The sequence below is a fragment of the Sinocyclocheilus rhinocerous genome, unplaced genomic scaffold, assembly GCF_001515625.1.
Source record: "Sinocyclocheilus rhinocerous isolate Xijiao unplaced genomic scaffold, SAMN03320098_v1.1 scaffold144, whole genome shotgun sequence".
Taxonomy (NCBI): Eukaryota; Metazoa; Chordata; class Actinopteri; order Cypriniformes; family Cyprinidae; genus Sinocyclocheilus; species Sinocyclocheilus rhinocerous.
This window is the reverse complement of record NW_015645650.1, coordinates 859,831-881,540: the sequence shown is the minus strand read 5'-3', so window position 1 is coordinate 881,540 and position 21,710 is coordinate 859,831. Positions and strand designations below refer to the sequence as shown.

General features: G+C 37.1%; 1 long non-coding RNA gene across 1 annotated transcript; it reads left to right on the top strand.

Annotated features, from left to right (window-relative positions):
- Window positions 1–1,200: 1,200 nt before the first annotated feature.
- Window positions 1,201–19,816, top strand: LOC107706873 (uncharacterized). The gene is made up of 3 exons (XR_001636193.1): window positions 1,201–1,334; window positions 18,153–18,158; window positions 19,805–19,816. It is a non-coding gene; the product is annotated as an uncharacterized LOC107706873 (long non-coding RNA).
- Window positions 19,817–21,710: the final 1,894 nt, after the last annotated feature.

Sequence of the window (21,710 nt, the reverse complement as noted above, 5' to 3'; positions counted from 1 at the left end):
GTTGCGTTGCGTTGCATCGCGCCGCGTAAACATAAAACCATGTCTGCATTTGTGATCGGAGAAATGACAAACAACAAGCGCTTCTCTACACTGCCCAAAACTCGTGTTTGAATCATCAGTGGCAAATTCTTTCAATATAAAAAACATACTTAGTCTGTGAGTCAGAACAGCCGGCATTGTAGCAGTGGCGGTTCTAGACCACAGTAACTGGGGGGGGCGGCAGGCAGGGGCCACTGTCGTGAAGGCGCTGTGTGCTTCATTGTGAAAGCGAACGAAGCGGATATCATCCTCTTTTGGAAGGCCAAACAAAGTAGTTTGCTTTCGCAACGAAACACGGCGTATCCACAAGTTTCGCTTTCACAACGAAACACAGCATCACACACGGTGGGCTTGAGTGAGCGGAGGCCGGAGGATTAGAGTGAGAGGAGGCCGGCGGCTAGAGTGAGGAACGGCCGGCGAGATGAGTGAGCGACTTTTATAAAGAATATCTCTTTGGATTTGAGACTTTAGTCTTTGCAACTTTACAGATCTTCTTTATGCACCAAGAGCTTGTAACACTCCAAAGAGAAAGGAAAAATTGAAATCGCATCATATGACCCCTTTAAGATAATATAAATGGTATATTATCAGTATTTTAATACATTTAACTGGACTATACTTTATAAATTTTATAGGAACTTGTTAGAAACAGTTTGTGACATATTTTATAGGTTGAGGTTCTTTGGGTACAATGTAAATTATCTTTAAGAATATGTGGAGTCATTTCTGAGAACGGCACTGTTATAAGTTCCAGATGAGTAGGTGTTGAAAAGCATGTTTAATGTGATGTTTAACACATTTATTGATTCTCAGGAGAGATCAGTCAGCACCGGTTACTATAAACAAAGCAAGGACCAATGCTAATTGGATAATTGTACAGAGATGGATTGTTGTTGTCATTAACATACGTTCATTGTAGAATGTTAACACAGGTCACTAGGAACATATTCAATTCAATTCAATTCAAGTTTATTTGTATAGCGCTTTTCACGATACAAATCGTTGCAAAGCAACTTTACAGCAAATTAAGTTTCTACAATATTTAGTGGTAGCTTATCAGTGGTGACTGCCAGTTAATGTACATATGGCAGAAATGTACGGAAAAATCAATTAAAGACGTAATCAAACAGACGATGAACACTATTAACAGCAATTATTATATGATGCAATCAAACTTATAGCAAAATGTGGTAGTTCTGTAGTTGTTTCAGGGTTGGCATCAACTGAGGTCCTCTGAGTGGTTGCAATCATCTCTTCTCCGGTGTTCTGGATCCAGACTGAAGCTTGTGTAAACCGTGGCAAAAACAGAGAAACAAATAGAGACATAATTAGCGTAGCTGCTGTTCCAACCAAGCAAAATTCCGTGGCAAAAACAGAGAAACGAATAGAGACATAATTAGCGTAGCTGCTGTTCCAACCAAGCAAAATGTATTTGTTTAACCCAAACTAAAGAATAATAATGTGCATTTGAGATATAACTGCAGTACAAGATTATGAGATGCATTATTTGAATGCTTGGCCAAAGAGATGTGTCTTTAATCTAGATTTACATATGTTCAATGTGTCCCTGTGTGTCATAAATGCATGCGTTTCACAGGTATTTGAACTCAAAAGTATCTGATACTGCCAGTTTCATATGCATTCTGGCTTAAATCTATTGGGTAATAGATTTATTTGCTATGCTATAAAGCTTCAAGAACAGCAAGGTGCTGGAAAGTATACAACATGATCATCATGCTCACCGTTTGACTTTTGTTTTTACTGACCCCGCACTCCAGCCCACCTTCGTCTAGGGTGACCTAAATTACACCACCCAAGAAATGTTTTCACAAGAACATCTGTCTTCAATTTCACCCAAACCAGCCACAGCCATCCTGGTCATTATTCACAGACAATGAATGACCCTTGTATTTTTATGTGACTCTATTACATTACATCATTTTCGTTTATATATCCCTAAGATATACCTATTGATAGACACAGAACATTGTGCAACATTTATACTGGGTTGATGCTGGATATTTCTCCCTAACACAGCCAAGATTTTGGCAAGGAGAAATAAATTTTAAATTCCTCCCTTGCCCCTCATTTGTCATGCTGTACTGAATTTCACCACTAGTGGGAACTCTATGACTTTTAGTTCAGTTCATGATTTCTTTCTCTTGTTTTGTTTTTTTGTGTAGTATAATTTCATTATACATGGCCAAAATATTAGGCAGTTTTGCAAATAGTTTACTTTTGTGAAGCAATGCCAATTTTCCATTTTCTTTTTGCATTTGTTGTGGTAATTTTGTATCACTTTTCACATCGGAATGTCCAAAAATGAAGTAGACCCTTTAAAAATGAAACCCTCATGCAGTATTCCTCAAGAGCTGACATAAAGCCATATGTCCTCTGAAATATAATTCTGTGTAGTACGCTGTAGTGTATTTGAGTAGAGTGAGTGGGATAAAGCCCCAGCTGTGAGGTTCCGAGTCTGTAAGCGGTCATGTTTGCGCTCCGGACTCTCCTGAGCATCGTTTCACGCATGTCTGACCACCTTTTCCACCGTGCCAGACTGTCTCAACACCTCCGAGTCTCCTTCCTTCACATGGGAGTGCAGTTTCAAACGTTAGCCACAGCAAACATACATCAGTAAATCAGCTCACAGCCGTGACAGATGCATGGAGGACCTGTTACATAGTCACCTGAGGGAGAATGTTAAAATGTCTGAATGTGTGTGAGCGTGTTTGTTACTGTGCATGCTAGCCAGCCAAAAAAGTAGCTTACAGCCACATGGGAATAGGGTGTTATCGTGCAGATATGTGGATGGAGACACACTTCCCACATCCAAATGTGCATACTTCCCTACTATTCATTTAAAAACAGTCAAGAAGAGTTTGAATGTGAGTCAGGGTTTTGAAACCAGGTTTTTTTCCAGTTTTGAAAATTGACATTTTAAGTAAATTTACGTATAATTTTAAACATTCTATCAGACAAAGAATATCTTTAAGTGTCATCGAAAACAAAATTCATTAAAAAGGGTGTAATCATTAGTATTTGTTGAGATATTTGATTTAATTCCTTACTGTTTTATGTAATGGAATATTCTAAAATAAGATTGTGACTAGCATGAAAAAAACGAATTATGAAACAATGTTAAGAGTTGGTTCCTCTTAAAAACTCCAATGATGTACTTTTTATGATGTCATTTAAAGTTGACTATACTTTTGAGCTAAATAAGTGTGACAAATGATTTACATTTTTTTTTAATTCTGTAATTGTCATATAACGTATTAAAAAAAAAGATGAATGAATGAGGCATTTATATGAATGAATAAGGCATTTATATATAAAGATGATGGATTATGGATTATTAATCATTAAATATTTTTCCATGCTAACATGAAAGTTGTGTTAAATTCAAATACTGTCTAAATTAATGTAATATAATACATCAACATGAAATATTGATTTGAGTTTAATTTTGTTTTTTATAACATGAATGTCATATATTGTCTGAAAATTACCTGATAGCCTGATGTTACCCAATAATATTTGTTAGTTTTCATTGAGAAAAATAGCTTGAAAGGACCACATACTTATACTATAAGTGCTACAATAAGTTTATATTATATTTTATTTTATTTAAATGTTAAATAATATATAAGATCACAAAAAACTTAACAGAAGTTTTTTTGTGTGTTTAGTCCACTTCGGAGAATGTTGTAGACACAAATTATACTCTTTTCATAAAATGTCTTGTGTGTGTGTGTGTGTGTGTGTTTAGAGCCTCTAATGAGTTTCCATGCTGTATCCCAGCCCAGCGTAGTGTGTATTCAGTAGTAGAGCTCAGCATGAGTTCTCTCTCTTTCTCTCGTCCTCTCTCTCTTTCCCCAGGGTCAGCCTCCTTTCGCTCAAGCGTGTCTAACAAGGAGGAAAACAGAAGAGACACTGCCCCCATAAGAAAACAGGACATCAACACAGTCTATCAATTCAATGACAGCTCCCACAAATCCTCTTCACTTCCTATCGCAACTCTCTATACATCCTATTCCTCTGTCTTAGCAGTTTCATCTTAATTCTTGCAAAAAAAAAATATTTTCAAGACATCCTTCCATCCATCCTCCAATGTTTTGACATTATCCTCTGTTCTCTTTCCTCAGCATCCTTCATTCAGTGTTTTAAAAATCATGCAACAGGCTTCAGTTGTGTAACACCCTCTTATATTTCCCACATGTCTTCAATACACTAATATAATTTGTGCAGGACATGTTTGTTTTCTGAAACATTTTAATCCTCATCAGAGATGACAGTCATGGGGTGTACGACACCTCAATGGCATCCACATGGGTATGTGTGTACAAGCGCATGTTTACATGTTGCTTGTGGGTTGTTACGCGTGTGATAGACAAGACTCCCCTCTGCCTCAACCCACCACACTTTCCACCGCTCCCCCAGAACGTAAACAGTCTGCACCATAGGAATGTTATCCCAAACCCACTAATTTGCCTTGATTACATTAATATTTTTCAACTAAAATTGCCCTTTTCCCCTTCCTATTGCTTGTGTTTATTTTTTTAACCTCCTCTTTTTCTCCTGCCTGTTCGTTGCGTTCTCTATTAGGACTAAATTAGAGGCCATTAGCTGGCAGACAGATGCCCTGCAGTACCGGTCTGGCTGTGAGCTGGAGCTGGGGGTATTGTGGGCAAGACGGGGTTACTCTCTAGAGATCTTTGTTGGCTGGAGTCACACCGGGGTAAAGAGGGAAAAAGAGGGAGTGAGGTAAAGATAAAGAAAACGATAACGAGTGAGTCAAGAGTGAGTAATTGCTGCTTTCAGGCATGAAACTTTTCTTGTACTTCCTCCTTAAGCCGTCATTGTCTTGGTCCATAAGTTAGATGAGGTATCATGATGAGAAACCAACGTAGTTTGCGAACAAAATTCTACAGGATATCAGGGTTAAGCACAAAATGCTTTTTTAAATTCCAATTCAATCGAGTTTGAAAACATGATGCAGAACTACAAGGAATGAAACTGAAAATAAATTGGAATTCAAAGAAATGCAAATAACCAACACAATCATATGGCAGTTCGTAACTATTTTATGTTTTGTCAAATTGGTGGCTAATTCATATATCTTCGTATGATCTCATTTGTGCATTTTTGTATGATATGCTGGTTTATGGTTATGATTAGGGTTGGGATTATGGGTCTTCACAATAACTTTTTTTGTAAAAAATCACGTGTTTGAATGTTTCCCATTGCACAAATTCATACAAAATTACCGTCTTGTGAAATAGTTGTTTCCCATGAGATTGGGTTGATAGCTGTCATCTTTAACTAGAAAACAACATTTCTCAAGACAAACTTTCAGTAAATTCAACTTCCTGTCATTCTCATTCAGATTTCAGTTGAACTTCCTGTCGCTCACTTTCAAATTGTTTCACTTTCAATTCATTCACTTTTTTGATTTTGTTGAATTACAATTCAAAGAAATGGGAAACACATGTTTTGAGTGCAGTTGGTAATGCTTTTTTTCTAGATTATAAAGATGACAGTCAATTTAAAGTTAGTCTTTTTTCTTATTCTTATTTAAATCTTACCTACCATATTATGTAAAAATACAAATAAAACAGCACTTTCGAAATTACTCTTATTCACTTAATTTTTTATTCAAATTTACTGCCATAATATAAATTCAATTAAATTTTAGGAATTTAATTGACGTTTACAAGGCATTATGAATTCATCCCTGCATTCAAAGACATTTAGTTTAGTTTGACTGAGCTGAATGCTGTACAGGTTATGTTCAGGGAATATTTCCTCTGGTCATAGAAGTTCAACAGCAGGTGTTGTTCTGTTTTCTGACTTGAGCGCAGCAGCTGGTCTGGGGTGGATGAGTGTTCTTTCTTCATTTTTACCACAATCGTATTGCCATGCAGACCTCATCCACTCCACTGTTACTGACCACAGGTGGTTCATCCATCCGACACTACTGATGCTGTAATGTCATTTATCCACTGATGGTGTGTACAGACATTGAATCAGCCACTGAATCTTTCTAAGTCAGGAAGAGCAAGCGGCGTATAAAATGTCAGGCATAATTGTCTTTTTAGGAACAGATACAGCTTGAATTCTTGAGGCGATTCATTCTAGAGATATCCCAATTTCACAGCATTTCGCTCTCTGATACCCTGCCAGCTGGTTGGTGATGGGTTTTACTATCAGTTGAGTTTGTGCTTCAATGGAGAGCTAGGGTCATCTTTCAGTGGCACCTCGAATGTTTCTTTTGACTTGGAGGAAATGGGTCAAATCCAAGATGCAGAGAGGTAGAGAGAGACATTGCAGCACAAGGCAGAGCGCCAAGAGAAATTCTCGCTCCCTATCCCCCATCCCCCAGCTTTTTTTTTAGAGATCTTTCTCTCAGGGACATTCAAAACAAACACACTAAACCCTTTTTATTTGTTTTTGTGTGCAGATGTTTGTGTCTTGGTTGGTCGGGACAAACTAATTATGAAGTAAACATGGAATTATTCACCTCTGGGTAAAGATACATATTTGAAAAAACTGAATGTGAGTGCTTCCAAACTCCTGCAAAGATTTTAATGGCCATTCCAGAGCAGTGCTGGCAAGCATTAGGAGGTTTTAGATGTTGAGTTAGACATTTGAGTTTGGAGTAGCATTAAAAAAAAGGATTCCTGTCTGTAGACCTCAGTGTCATAAGGCATTATGTTGACTCAGATGTTGACATATGGACTGAATATTCCCTACTGAAAAATAAACATGTAGTTGTAATATTAGTTTACCACAAATACAAACTACAATCATGTTTGAAACTCCCCTTTGGGCAATTTGATTACCTTGTTGGCTCAAGTAATTCCCCAAGTCATCTGGACAGTGGTTTAGTGCTGGTTCGGGTCAGTCATGAAGCTGTTTGTTTCGTGCGTGTGCTCTGCGTGTGGAGGTGCATTCAGACCGATCTGTGGGGAATTGAACTGCTTGAATCCTGCCATTTTTATAACTTCCAGCTTCCCCTATCTGCAGTCTGTAATTGCAGACTTCCAATCATGCTGTTTACACAGAAGAAGGACTTTTTTTTATCTTCTTCACCCTCCCTTCCCCTCACGGAGCTTCCACCATCCCTAGACCTGATGGCAAAGTCAAGGAGACTGCATGGTGTCCCATTTGCCATTTTAGGCTTCGTAAGGGTGCTCATGAGCGCCCCTTATGCAAAATAACACCACAAAAGTGTCAGAAGGCTGGAGGATTTCAGTAACAGCAACATAGTGATGGCCTGGAAGGACAGTAACTCCCAATCAGAAAATAAACATTGCCTCGGAAGTTTCTGAAGGTTATTTCAAGTTTCAAAGTGTTTAGTACTTCTCTAAACATGTAATAGTTCTGGCTTTTGAGGATCACTGTATGCAAACATTGAGTTCTTGAACCTTTCTAGCAGGGATGTGCACCATTCAGAATTGAATTGAGAATGGATTTTAAATTCCTCTTTCTGTCCTTCTTATAAAATGTTCTGCTCTCTAGATCTCCTTGTAAGACTAGCTTACAGTACTGAATGCAACCCATCAAACCACAGGCAGCTTTTGTTCTGTTTCTGAGCAATTTGAAAATTTGTTGACACAACAACTCTTTTCCCTGTAGTCCATTTCAAAGAACAGTAACAAGTAAGCCACATAAGAGCTGTGGATATCCAGCATTTCACCACCTCAAAGAAGGGAATGTAAGACATCTTGATCTGTTCATGTGAATGGATTACACAATATAATGATTGTATTGCACAGTGTGTAAACTCAAACCTGGCCTTCTGTGTGCTGCGGTCTTTGGGGTGGCTGGCGGAAACGATATCCCCCTGAATCCAAAGCTGCCAATTACAGACCCCAGAATTAGTCTACCACTAGTCTATGTCTATACTGATATTCCTGATGTGAGAGGGTTAAAAGTAAAAGTGTTTCAGTCCCAGCTGGCTCTCAGGCTGACGTAGAAGAGCCAGGCTGAGCTTTGCATCACTCTGAATTGGAGTTTGAAGGTGGCCATGGTGGAGATGTGAAATTGGCCTGTGTCATGGAACAGTTGAGCTCATTGCTCACTAAATGATTAGTCAAACTGGAGTTGTCTCAATGTTATAAGCTCTGAGAGTGAGAATGATCTGTAGGGTCTGTCATTTGAAATTAAAGATGAAGTAATATAAGACCCAGCTCCATGGTTTTGGAGCGGCAAAACAAGTAAACAAACTTGTGAGTGTGTGTTTATCCTTGAATGCTGCTAGTACAGTATGTGTTCACTAAATGAGTATGTGCCTGGGACATAGTCAGCAGTTGTGACCAGCTTATTATGTCATCTGGAGCTTCGATGGATTTATTCTACTGGAAGTGCAAGCAAGATAGAGAAGATGTTTTTAGCATTTTAATACACTACATTTTAATTTCAAGAGCAACCTGCTCATCAAATACCAGAAATTGTGCATGTTTTCAGCCTGTGGGTCAGCTCAGAGAGAGTGCGGTCATACTAAGAGTTTTGAGTAAGGTCAGAGATCATGTTAGGACAGTTAATAATCAATTAATTGGAGATGCTTTTGATTATTAAAATTTAATTGAACCATTAAAATGGAATCCAGAAAATAACGGAAAACAGAATTTGGTAAAGATAAAACTGTAAAACTCAATTAATTAGACAGGCTTTTTTATTTATAAAATTTAATTTAACCATTAAAACAGAGTATAGAAAAATGAAAATGGAAAAAAATGAATTTGGAAATAAAACGGATTTCATAGTGCCCTATAATTCTAATTAATTTTTTGTGGTAATAAAAATAGATGTAAATGAACAATAGCCTTTAAAATTACTTAAAATACATATATAATAGCAATGAGGCAATAATAATTAGTTCAAATAAAGTATCAAAAGCAAGAAATCATATGGTTTTATTGAACAAAACTGTTAAAATACATAATGTACATGTATAGAGCTAATGTACATTACGCATTACAACAAAGGCCTGCAGGGGGCACCAACGGCCTGGTCATTATTTTTACACATTACTGTGCGATCTAATCCTTGTTTAATATTGACCAAGCACCATTTAATTCAAATGTCCACTTAATCTTTAATATTTGGTCATTTCTTTAGGACAGAAATGCTATAGCCACTGTAATTAAAAGAATATGTGGACATCAAAACGTGTTAACTCAGAGGGAAGGTTTTTATTTTGAAACCGTGATGTATTCTCCTGTGTTTGCTTACTGTGTACTGCATCGCATATAATTATTTAATTAAATCGTAGTATTTGTGAATACACAATTATGCTTAATTATGATTTTTAAATGGGTTTAATAGGCTATATCATGCAGCCTTGGGTAACAGACTAATAATGGGCGAATTCCAAACGGCTTTTTTGCACCCTTGAAGGGCACTTCGGGAAGAGGACGCCATTTGTAGGGATGTTCCAAACGAAAGTGAACAACTGAATCCCTTCAAGAAGGGTCCTTCCTGAAGTCCGTTAGTGAAGGGAACATGCAATGGTCACTTCGCGGAAGTGATTTCCGTTTGTGATCATGTAATCTTCAGTTAGGAGATCTTGCGACGAATTTTAAAGCAAAGTTGTGGTTGATTTCGACACAAACGTAAGTAGAATCGGCTAATTAAATTTGTCTTTATTTTAATGTAGGCCTAATACAAAATATTTTTCATCAGAAATATTATTTAAGATGGTAGTGTAAGCAAGTTTAAGCAAGTTTAGTTTGAAAAAGCTTAATAGTAAATAAGACACAATTAGACAATATTTGAATAAAATAATAATAATGCGAATAAATATTTGCAACAACTGATGGAGTACTGAATGCTGCATGCACGCCAGCGTTGTCAAGGTAACATTTGGTCAGTCATTCCCTTCCCCAAGAGAGTTCCAAACGCTTATACGAGACAGTAATGCCCTACACCCTTTAAAGAACACACTTCAAGGGCTCTGCCCTTCGAAGGGAGTAGGGCATAGGGATGCTCACTTTCGTTTGGAATTCGCCCAATGTGTTTTATACATTCTCGTCCGTGAAATGTGCCACTTCCGGTATTTTGGCGGTTAGTCGATGCAAGCAAAAATGAAGTCGAGGATTTAAAAAAATCGAATAGTCTAATAAAATCGACGAATCGCGACAGCCCTACTAAGGTTTGGGGTCAGTACAGTACGTAGAAGTCTCATATGCTCACCAAAGCTGCAGTTAAAAAAAAACAGTATAGACAGTAATATTGTAAAATATTATTGCAATTTACATTAGCTCTTTTCTTTGATAAATAGAAAGTTCAAATAAACTACATTTATTTGAAATAAAAAATTGTAACAATGTAAAAGTCTTTACTGTCATTTTTGATCAATTTAATGCATCCTTGCTGAATAAAAGTATTAATTTCTTTCAAAACATATCATAATGACACCAAACTTTTAAATGGTTTGATATGTATAAGTGTGTGTTTAAGCAATATTTATATAGTAGTATCACAAAATATTTGAAATATTATGGTTTTTTGACGTCTCTATAATGTCTTGCCTAGACCACCAGGAGGATTCCCCACCTTTAAAATTCAATTTTAACTCCTGGATAATGTCATATTGTTGCATAAAGTGGGAGTTAACTTACTGCAACACTCTTTTTGTGTGGCCGTATGTCAAGAAATCCAAACACCATTCAGTGTACCATTCAGTGTATTCATTTATGCATATTTTGTGTTTATGTTAAGGTGGGGACCTGAGAACCAACATTTCCCCTAGATTTTGTCATTGTGGTCTCACGTTTAGCTCATTTAAAAAGCTTGCTTCATTTCACATGGTTTCAATCGGCCTGTCCTGGAGACCTCAGGGGCTGTGGCTGGAGTGCAGACCTGCCCTGTGTGCAGGGGAGCAGACGAATGCACGGAAACCAATACCTGGAGAGAGCTCAGTGTGTAGAAGGAGAGATCAGGGAATGCAGGGAGGGAGAAATGAAAGAAGGAACCTCAAGTTAATGAGGTCTAACACACCATTGCTCCCGGCTCCATCAACACTCCCCATCACTCTATTCAAGTTGTTTTCATTAACTCTTGAGAGATGACACATGTTGAATAAGAGAGGAAATGCTTTTTTTCACCACCTTCTTTTTTCTCAACAGTCATCAGGGAGGCGCTGAACTCTTAGGCTCCTCCCCAGCGTTTCCCATGACATTTCATCCCATCTCATTCCTCCCTAGCTCTCTGATGCAACGTAGCATGATCTTTCCATTCTTATAAAATATTAATCACACAGACGGGGAGAAGCAGGAGCCCCGTGTTTGCTCTTTCACCGTGTGTTTCAGCTCTCGGCGGGAAGAGGAAGAGCTGAGCTGGTGGAGAGATGAAACACAAACAATGATGGTCTCTATTCTTTGTCACTGTTTCGGAACGATCTGTTTTGTGTAAGGCTGTGATTTCCAGATAAGTAATTTGTGGATGGGTCATTGTAGCTTCTTCGCAGCAGAGAAGGTTGCTTTGGGTCAGGGGTCCATGCATATCAGGAGAGGTTGACTTCTGGGTAAAACTCTAAAACACAGTGTGCTTATAGGGGTCCAGTGAGCAGTTCTGTCAACAGAGCCACGTCCCAGATCTAAGATCTTCTCCAGACTTGGATTTACTTCTCCACCTGGATTTACTGGATACTCCATCCAGTGACCACTTCTCAATGCCCTATGCCATTATTATATTCTTAACAAGCAGTTTAGTAAATTTCAGGTCATTACCAATTGAGGAGTTGAGGAGATAAATATGAACATTACTGTGAATGACCCCTCTGCCCTTAGTTTTCTCAGCAGGGTTTGCGTGAGGTGGACACATTTCCTGTTGACAGAAGCGGACAGAGGCTCCCATAAGAACTGAAATCTTTGTAAGCATGATATATTTCAAAGAACATTGTCTTATTCCATGATGCAGTTCCTGTGAAAGTCTGTTTCTGCTTCACAGTAAGAATAATACAAAATGTTACATCATTTTTCATAATTGTGACTTTTTAACAGTTGTGACTTTATTTCCCGTAATTGTCTCAGAAATGTGACTTTACATCCCACAGATTTTATATCTTACATTTCTCACAATGTGATTATCTCATAATTTTGACTTCTTGTAATTGACTATATCTCACAGTTGTGATTTTTTCTTCTCACAAACCCGGCTGTATTTTTTTTTATAAATGTGACTTTACATCTTATAAAATAACCATCTCACAACTAGCTTTTTTTTCTTATAATTGTGATATTATATCTTGAAGTTGTGACTTCATTTCTTGTGTTACTGTAACAGTGTTAACTGTGACTTTGTCACATCTGCGACTGTATCCCTGTTTTGACTTACTTTTATATGTCTCAATCTTGCAAATTATTACTTCTTTATATCACACAGTTGTAACTTTTTTCCTCACAATTCCACCTCCTTGTGCAGTCTTCGGTCACTTCTGATCAGAGAATTTTACATTTTGCATTTTTAAAAATCGTAGCTTCACCAGAATGGTACGAAACTTGGTGACTTTTATGGCACTTGGTATGTGAACACACAAAAAAGGGGCATGATTCGAAAAAGCTAAGTGGTCCTAAAAAAAATAGTCACACTCATGGACCGACCATTGGAAATTAATGGGAAATGGGGAAAAAAATTAAAATACAGAAAACTTTTGTGTGTACAATCTACAAATTCCCCACAATGCAGAAAAAATTGCTGAAATGAAGGGCTGAAACTCTAAAACATCTAGAGTGCAAAATCAACACACCAACTCACACACACGCGGACACACACTTGTACACACACACACACACACACCTATGAACTGGTGTGACTGTAACACTGCAGCTATGTAAAATAAAATCAATAATTCAACTACAATGCAGTAAAAAAAGTGGACAGCAAGGAAGGGGTTACACCAGGGCTGTCCAAACTCGGTCCTGGAGGGCCAGTGTCCTTCAGAGTTTAGCTCCAACCCTAATTAAACACACCTGAACCAGCTAATCAAGCTCTTATTAGGCATAGAAACTTCCAGTCAGGTGTGTTGAGGCAAGTTTGAGCTAAACTCTGCAGGACACTGGCCCTCCAGGACAGAGTTTGGACAGCCCTGGGTTACACTCTAAAACATCAAGAGTGTAAAACAGATACATCCACACACACACACTTACTTACACTCACAGACACACACATACAGAATTATACATACTCAAATGAATTGGTATGGCGGGTTACACTCTAAAACATCAAGAGTGTAAAACAGATACATCCACACACACACACTTACTTACACTCACAGACACACACATACAGAATTATACATACTCAAATGAATTGGTATGGCTATAACCATGTAGCCAAAATGAGTCAGAAGACTGAAATAAGAGGTTAAAATCAAATCAGACCCAGAAGGATTATGCTCTGATAAAGCATTCCTGTTATTTTTTGGTAGAATTTTAATGTTTTGTGTTACAAAATGCTTTCTGAGTTCAGGTTTGAATGTAATAATATAAACAATTATGTATAAAAACAACTATGGAATTCACAAGCCTCTCTATAGAGTCCTATACAGGAAAAAAACAAAGTTTTTCTTTTTTTTTTTTTGCTCTCACCAGGAGGTGCTATTCTGCCTTCAAAAATTGGATTTTAAAGGCCTAGTCTCTATTTTAATCTGAAATACTGCATTAATTGAAAAATAATTTTAAATAATTAGAATTTTTTTTTTACTATTTTCAATGGGAAAAATTTATCATAATTATTGCATGAATATTAATTAGTACCATAAAATTCTGTCAAAATACAAAAGAAAAACATATTATTTAACAAAAATATATTGGATTGATTTTACTGAAGAAAAAAAAAGTTACATTTCAGGTGTCCGGTCACTTTTGACCGCGAAGACCATGTGTGTGACTTCCAAATGAGGAGCGCACAAGGTTAAATCTAATAATTGTGAATTTATTTCTCACTTTATTTCACATAATCTAACAATTACCTTCTTATTTTTTTATGATATTTTAGACAAATTTTCAGCATGACTATATTTTGAATTCCCTTCGATGAAATAACATTGTATTTGCAGGATAAGTTAAAAAAAATTTCATTGTCTTCTCAGAGAAAAACTGTCCAGCCAATAGGATATAATTTTCATGTGTCATGTGTCCACGATCATAATTTAATATAGACGTTGAGCAGTTCCAACATCCACGTACATGAAATATGAAAAAGTGAAAGTTACATGACAAGCAATAGGAATGTGTTTAATACTATATATATAGGCTACCTACAACAGCAGTATAGTACATAAGACATAGGCAGAACAATGACTTATTAGTATTAGAGGGCTGTTTTAAATGTGAGTACCAGCAGTGAATGGGCCCCGTCTGCCCAGATATAATCAACAGCAGAGCTGCATTTTATAACAAACAAGAGCTGAGATAAATGACGGGCTATTTACCCTGCACCGCAGACATAAACAATGGCCCTCATGGCTGTAGTCTGCTCATTTAAATATACCACCACCATTATTTCCATTAAGGTTCAGTGCCAATGAATCTGTGGTTTTCCTGCTTGCCCGAATAGAGAGGGGGTAGACTAATTTCACACAAGCTGATAACCTACTATGTTTTTTTGACAGAGACACTGAAATTGGAGAATGATTTGTAATTGTTGCGCAAAGGACACAAGAATGCTGCTGCTCATAAAGTGGGTTGCAGAGGTGAGCTGTCGAGAGATTTCAAGCACAAGCTCCAAGTCTTCATGCTGTGAGTTGTACTTGGACTCTTTGTTGAGCACACATAAAAGAAATATTTGAACCGAAAAGTGCTCCATCTTATTTAAAAAGTAACTTCCATGTCAGTTTTATAACCTCAGTATTTTAACATCAATAAATTGTTTTCTTTGCTTTGAAAGTTTAGTTTTATGTTACTAACATTTTGTATGCTTGTTTAACACTATTCATTTAGCTTTCACTTTTTGAAATATATATATATATATATATATTTCACTTTTTTAAATATAAATTTCATCATACTCACAAAAAGGTCCAAGCTAGATCCATTCTCTCAGGTGTTATCTAATGCACTTCTGTGTTTACTGTACTGTGTTTATTCTTATGGCGTCTGAGTCTCTAGGCAGTGATGCATTGGCGCATTTAAGGCAGGAGTCAGACCTTGGAGCCACATAGGCATGCACAGTGCATAATCTCAGCCTTAAAGGAGCCAGTGTCAACTCAACGAAATCCTCAAGGCATTTACCATTAAAGACAAGGACTCGGCGTTGTGTAATTGTGTGTGCACAGTGACACACTCATTTCCTTAATCACACATACATTAATAAGCTTCAGTGAATATACCACATTCAGTTCCAAGCCTGTGAGTCAGTTGTGAGCAGTGAAACTTCCTTTTTAAATGAGGATGTGATGTGATTGTGTTTGGCAAGTAGGGATGGGTACCGAAACCCGGTATTTAATCGGTCCCGGGGCTAAATTATGAAAGACCGGAGTATCGATAAGCTCTGACGTTAACGGTTCTTATCGAAATTTAGAAAAGTAATCAAAAGTAATCAGTTACATTACTTTAATAAAGTAATTGACAAAGTTACACTACTATTACATTTAAATAGGGTAACTTGTAATCTGTAGCCTATTACATTTCCAAAGTAACCTTCCCAACACTGTATATGCATTTATATATATATAAAAGTACCGATAAGAATACCGTTAAAGTACCGAATCGATAAGCAGTATCGGTAAGAGTAGTAATACCGTTAAAACCTTAACGATACCCATCCCTATTGGCAAGTGAGTGAGAGAGTTATTTACCACTTTACATGGCTAAAGGATTTGTAAACATCATAACTTAAATAGGCTGTGGGTTTAGTCCTGTGTATCAAAGGATATGTTGAAGGATAAGATTAAATAATAAGTAACAAGTGACTGTGCAGTAAAGCGATTTTACCACAATTAATGGGCGTTGTTTGGCATACAGATGCAAGTGGAGTAGTAACTTGGCTTATTAATATACAGTAGAATTAAACTGATGTGCAGTTAATATATTGGTTTGATTACAGTGACTTCAATGTGGCTCATCCAATCAAATTTTAGGGCCAGAACTATACTTTTGTAAGCTGTATTTTAGTCCACTTTCCCCTTGTAAATTTAGGACAAGTCTGTTCACTCGCCGTCCCTATATTTGTAACTCTTCTAGGCAACTGTTTCCAGACATGTTAGTACAGCTCATACTTGTATGATACCTGTTTCTACTTGAATTGGAAATAACCAAAATATCAAAAACTGCTGGTCAAGAAGAAAATAAAATTTCAAATCTATTAAAGATCTACTAAATTCAGGGCTATCTGACAACAACTGTGTCATAAATTGTAGCTACTTGATTTGTGATGACCGTGATGATCGTGATGATTTAGTTTTCTCCCTCATATGTTTAAATGGCCCATCTCCTGCTCTTATAATGTTTCTGAATTTCCTCCTTGGACAAACTTTTGCTTAAAGTTGGCATGAAATTAAAATGTTTGAAATGCATGTTATTGGTCTTATTGTGAACAATTCATGCGTGCATGTTTAATTTTAGAAAATCATATTTAAACCAAAAACTTGAACTTCCAGTGAAACAACAGACATTTCCAATCATTTAGTCTGCTTAAACCTCACCCTTTCTTACAATCGCCTGTAAGTTTGCATTCAGATCTGCTTCCGTCCAATCAACAAACTTTCTAATGAACCAGTTCCCTGCCTTATATTTCACTCAGATGGATGTCATGGTACGGAAGAAAAGATCTGTCACTACTTCCATTTCTTTGTGACTTTAAATCTCTGTAAATACGTTTTCAGTTCTAAAGGTTACAATTAAAATTATTCTGATTACAGCTTCATCCCCTTAACTCTAAATGTCTGTTTCTAGTTTCCTCTGTTTCCATAAAGACATTTATTATGGGATGTCATATACAATGTATATATGAGGGAAAAAAGGTCATGGTTTGCAAATGTAACAATCACAAAGCCCAAGTGATTCTCGGTACTCTTAAAGTGGAGTGTTTCATCTGTAGAGTTAAATAGCTGGCTTTTTTAGGGGTGCTTCAAGGAGGATAGTCTTTAGGGAGCTGAGGTTAAAGAGCTTAATGCAGGAATGGATGAACATCTCACACACACTCATAATGCACTTTATTTTCTCTCTCTTCATTGAAAACAGAAGAATCCAGTGTTGTCTTGGTGAATCAACAAATCCACCACCACAAGATGACATTTGCAAATGTTCTCCACCTTTTAAAGTCATTGCAATGTGTAACATGTCCACACTTACGGTTCAGTTCTCTGTGCGAAAACCGAAGGCTTTTATTGTTTAGAACTCCCGCTAAGATGAGCTAATAAATGAGCTAATAAAATTCAATCCAATGAGGCTGTTTGGTGCCGGCATGTCAATTGGGTTAGTTTTTTCTCACGAACCGGCAAAGTGAGGATGAAGGTCTTGGGTTAGACAAAGGTGAGAAAAGCAAAGAGAAGAAATGTCTGTACGCCACTTGATTTCATGAGGAACATTTAGGCACAGTCCCAACCCAGGCTGAGGCTCTGGGACTGTGAACTATTATTCAAGTTCTACACAGGACCAATTGCACAATGTACATTTGCTTTTGGCCACGCGGACCCCCCAGAGAAAGTGTGATTGATGAGGCCCTGCGTGTGTGTATAATAGTTAGGATGTGCATGTGTGCGTCAGTTCTGACATCCTGCGTACGCGTGCCCTTATATTTGTTTGCCTGTCTTTTACGTGTGCTTCTTTGTCTCTCGCTGTAATTACAAAGGACTGGACTGAACTTGATCCCAACTGGGTTCTTTCACGATATGTATCTGCTGGCTGGTGTTTGGCCTCCGAACAATTATCAGAACGCTGTAAATAGCAGCCGGCAGAGTTGAAACAAGGAAGCGGCCATGACACAATCTGCACCATCGCTCGTTTCACTAATGGTTTCCTAAAATGGCTCAGATCGGTTTCTCTGTGATGCATTGCCGTTTCCGTTCTGAACCATTTCAGAGCCTCAGATATGATGAATGGCAGGGAGCAAAAGATGTTTCTTACTCTGTTAATAAGACAAGTTTTCAGATGGGTCTCGAGAAGCTTGTTGTATGATGAAGTACAGCATGTGAAGAGGCTTTCTATCAGCACTTACGATTTATGTTCGACTCATGTTCTCTGGTTACGTCATGCCACGTGTCCCTAGTGATTGAGGATGTAACTGCAAAGGAATTTGCTTATGATAAAAGTACTTTCATATGTATTCCCTGTGTTAAGTGCTTTGGCTTTTGTCAATATTATTTATTTTAGTTGTATTATGTTAGGGCTGCCAAAGTTAATACACTAACTGGTAGATACTTTTATCTGAAGTAAATTTTTTTTTATATATATATTTTATCAGTCCATGTCCATGAAATTGAACGGCTGACCTTGGTGTTGCCAGCGCCATGCTCTACCAGCTGAGGATCTGCACGCATAACCATTTTTACTACATTAAACACTAATGTTCTGTGCTTGTTAAACAGAGGTGCGTTTCCCAAAAGCAACTATGGTCGCAAGTTCTGTTGTTACCAATAGATTTCAGTGGAACTAACTACCATAGTTAGCTAACGATGCTTTTGGGAAACGCACCCCAGATCGGTACAGTACTGTTCAATCCTGACAGTGTTCCCTCTGTCTCTACCTTTCTGCACTGTGGTGGTCTTAGGGTCTGACAGCTCTCAGGAGTACAAAGGAAGCCTTGGCCCTACTGCCAGCCCTGGCCACACTGTGGGAAAATGTCAGAATGTTATTGTAAGTACGATGAATTGCTCCTGACGCATTTGTTTATAGGCTTGCTCGAATAATGGGAACATTAAATATTTGGCCCAAAATAATAATAATCCATTTCCTCCCAGAAAAAAAACTTAATCATATGAAAATTTAAAAAAAAATAGCAGTCTGTTGAATTACTTTATTTGTGAAAGGTTGATAACGATCAGCCGGCACACCACTTTATTTGCAAACATTCTCTCCAGTTTGTATACTGTATGTGGCTCCACTGGTCTCTGGACCTTTATGACCATGGTAAAGCTTCATGATTTGCAGATTTGGGCCATAAATGTCAAATGAGCAATGTGGTTTTTGGGTGCGAGCGGCACTGTCTGAAATAAAGAGGCTCATTTGCAATGGAACACAATTTGAAGGCCATATTATGTCAGCAGCATCCATGGGAGCCAAGGCTGACACAATAAAGACATAACTCACCCAAAAAAACAGCCGTTTTTGTCTACATAGTGAAAGTCAAAACAACATTGGACCTTACTGACTTTAATTTTTCAAAATATCTTATTATGTGTTCAACAGAAGACCGAGTCGTACAGGTTTGGAACAATGAAATTACTGTTAGTTTTTAGGTGAACTATCCCTTTAATGCTGTCCTTCACTTCTGCTCATCTTGGGTTTCTCCTGTATGCAACATAGATTTCGATTGAGGTCATATGTTCAGACTTCATCTAGCGTTGTACACTAGTGCCTGTCAAATGTAGCAGTTAAATTCCTGTGAGATTTCACACTTGTATAAAGAATGCTCCGTAAACATCACACGCATGTGGAGATCTGCCATGTGTAAAATGCATGCTGACTCTGTGTGAGTGACACATGACAGGACGGTTTACACGTCGAGATCAAGGTTATTGACCTTTTTGTTTAGTCTTCGCTGTTGTTTTTATAGATTTGTGTATCAGGTTGTGTGCTTGTGCACGTCTGACTGGCAGATCACGGGATGTGTGTGTGTGTGTGTGTGTGTATGTGCATGTGTGTTTAAGAGTGAAAGCAAGGCTCTTTAATTTGAAATCTTGAGGTTTGGCTGGCAGGCTGGTGGATGTCTGATCTTCCAGCTAAGGAGCGTTGATGAAGTCATGTAGTGGGAGGGGTGCAGTGGAATGTCCTGGGCCTGGAGCTGTGAGCACGACTTTCATCTCTCCCTTTCACACTCTAAACATACAAACAAACAAACTTCACACATTCCATCTACTTAATGTGTTCTAGAGGAAATTTTAAACTGGCAGTCTTCCATTCAATTTCTCATTTGGAATAGTGAATCAGTTTGGAGTCGGTTCGATTTTTATAATATATATATTTTTTTTAAGTCTCTATGCTCACCAAGGCTTCATTTAAAAATACAGTAAAAACAGTAATATTATTACAATTTAAAATAACTGATTTCTATTTTAATATATTTTAAATTATAATTTATTCCTGTGATGCAAAGCTGAATTTTCAGCAGCTACGACTTCAGTCTTTAGTGTCACATGATCCTTCAGAAATCATTCTTAAATGCTGATTTGGTGCTTGAGTAACATTTCTTATTATTATCAATGTTAAAACCAGTTTCTTAATATTTTGGTGGAAACTATGGAACATTTTTTAAAGATTTTATTTAAGAATAGAAAGTTTAAATTGAAATACAAATATTTTGTGACTTTATAATTGTTTTTACAGTGACTTGATACATTTTAATGCAAAATAAGTAAATTTTCTTTCTTTCTTTTCCTAATTATGTTTATAATAGGGATGCCAATATATCAGTACCATGTTGGTTATTGTCCAATAGCAGAGGATTTTTTTTTAATCTTTTAAATCTTATCTTTAAAGGGGTCATGGGATGCCCATTTTCCACAAGTTGATATGATTCTTTAGGGTCTTAATGAAGAGTCTGTAACATATTTTGGTTAAAATTTCTCAATGGTAGTGTAAAAACCCTGTCAAAAACAGCTCTTTTCAGAGCATTCAGATTTGTAGCATTTTCCTTTAAATGTTAATGAGTTCTGTTGCCCCCGCCCCTCTCTTCCGAGCCGCTCTCAGAGAGACTGTTTACTTTAGCTTCATTCGGGTGGATTTTTATCATTTTAGGATGGTTGTGTACACACACTGCCAACACACATTTCAGTTCAAACAACTTGTAAAAGTGCATGTAGCATTATATGACCCCTTTAAAATCTCAAAGTGAATATAATTTTTTGTCATTTTTAAAACAGATCATTTTTAGTAGTTATTTAGGTTTTACTTTTTTTTTCGACACAAAATAGTGTAGAATACCAATATCGGCCATGCATTTATCAGTTATTAGTCATAGTATAAAAACGTCATATCAGGGCAAACCTCAATTTTTAATACGGAAGTAATTTTGTTCCAGTACTGCTCACTATTTTGGTGCGAAAACAACATTATTTACCTTTAATAAAGTTACATTTATTCAATGCTTCAACAACCGCCTTAAGGTAAAAAAAAATAAATATGGCACCAGGAGAGCCAACACATCTGTGAACATTGTTTTAATGGTCTGTAAAGCTGTTTATATCATATGAATTATACTATTAGACCGATAAGTTTTGACATTTTGAGGACAAGTTTGAAATGAATATCCACAATGTAATGAAAAAATAAGCGGCACAAAATGAAAAGGGTTCAAGTGTAATCTGAGGGCCACATGTCATACATTTATGAGATCTGTCAATGAAACAGATGGTTATGAACAGTTTACTTCTCAATAACACTAAAACTGGACTTAAGGATATTATTAAAATAATAAAATCAATCAGTAAGCAACTACAGTCCTGTAGCACACATTTATTTTTTTTATCATTTTTTAATATATTATTTTATGCATAATTTGAGTTA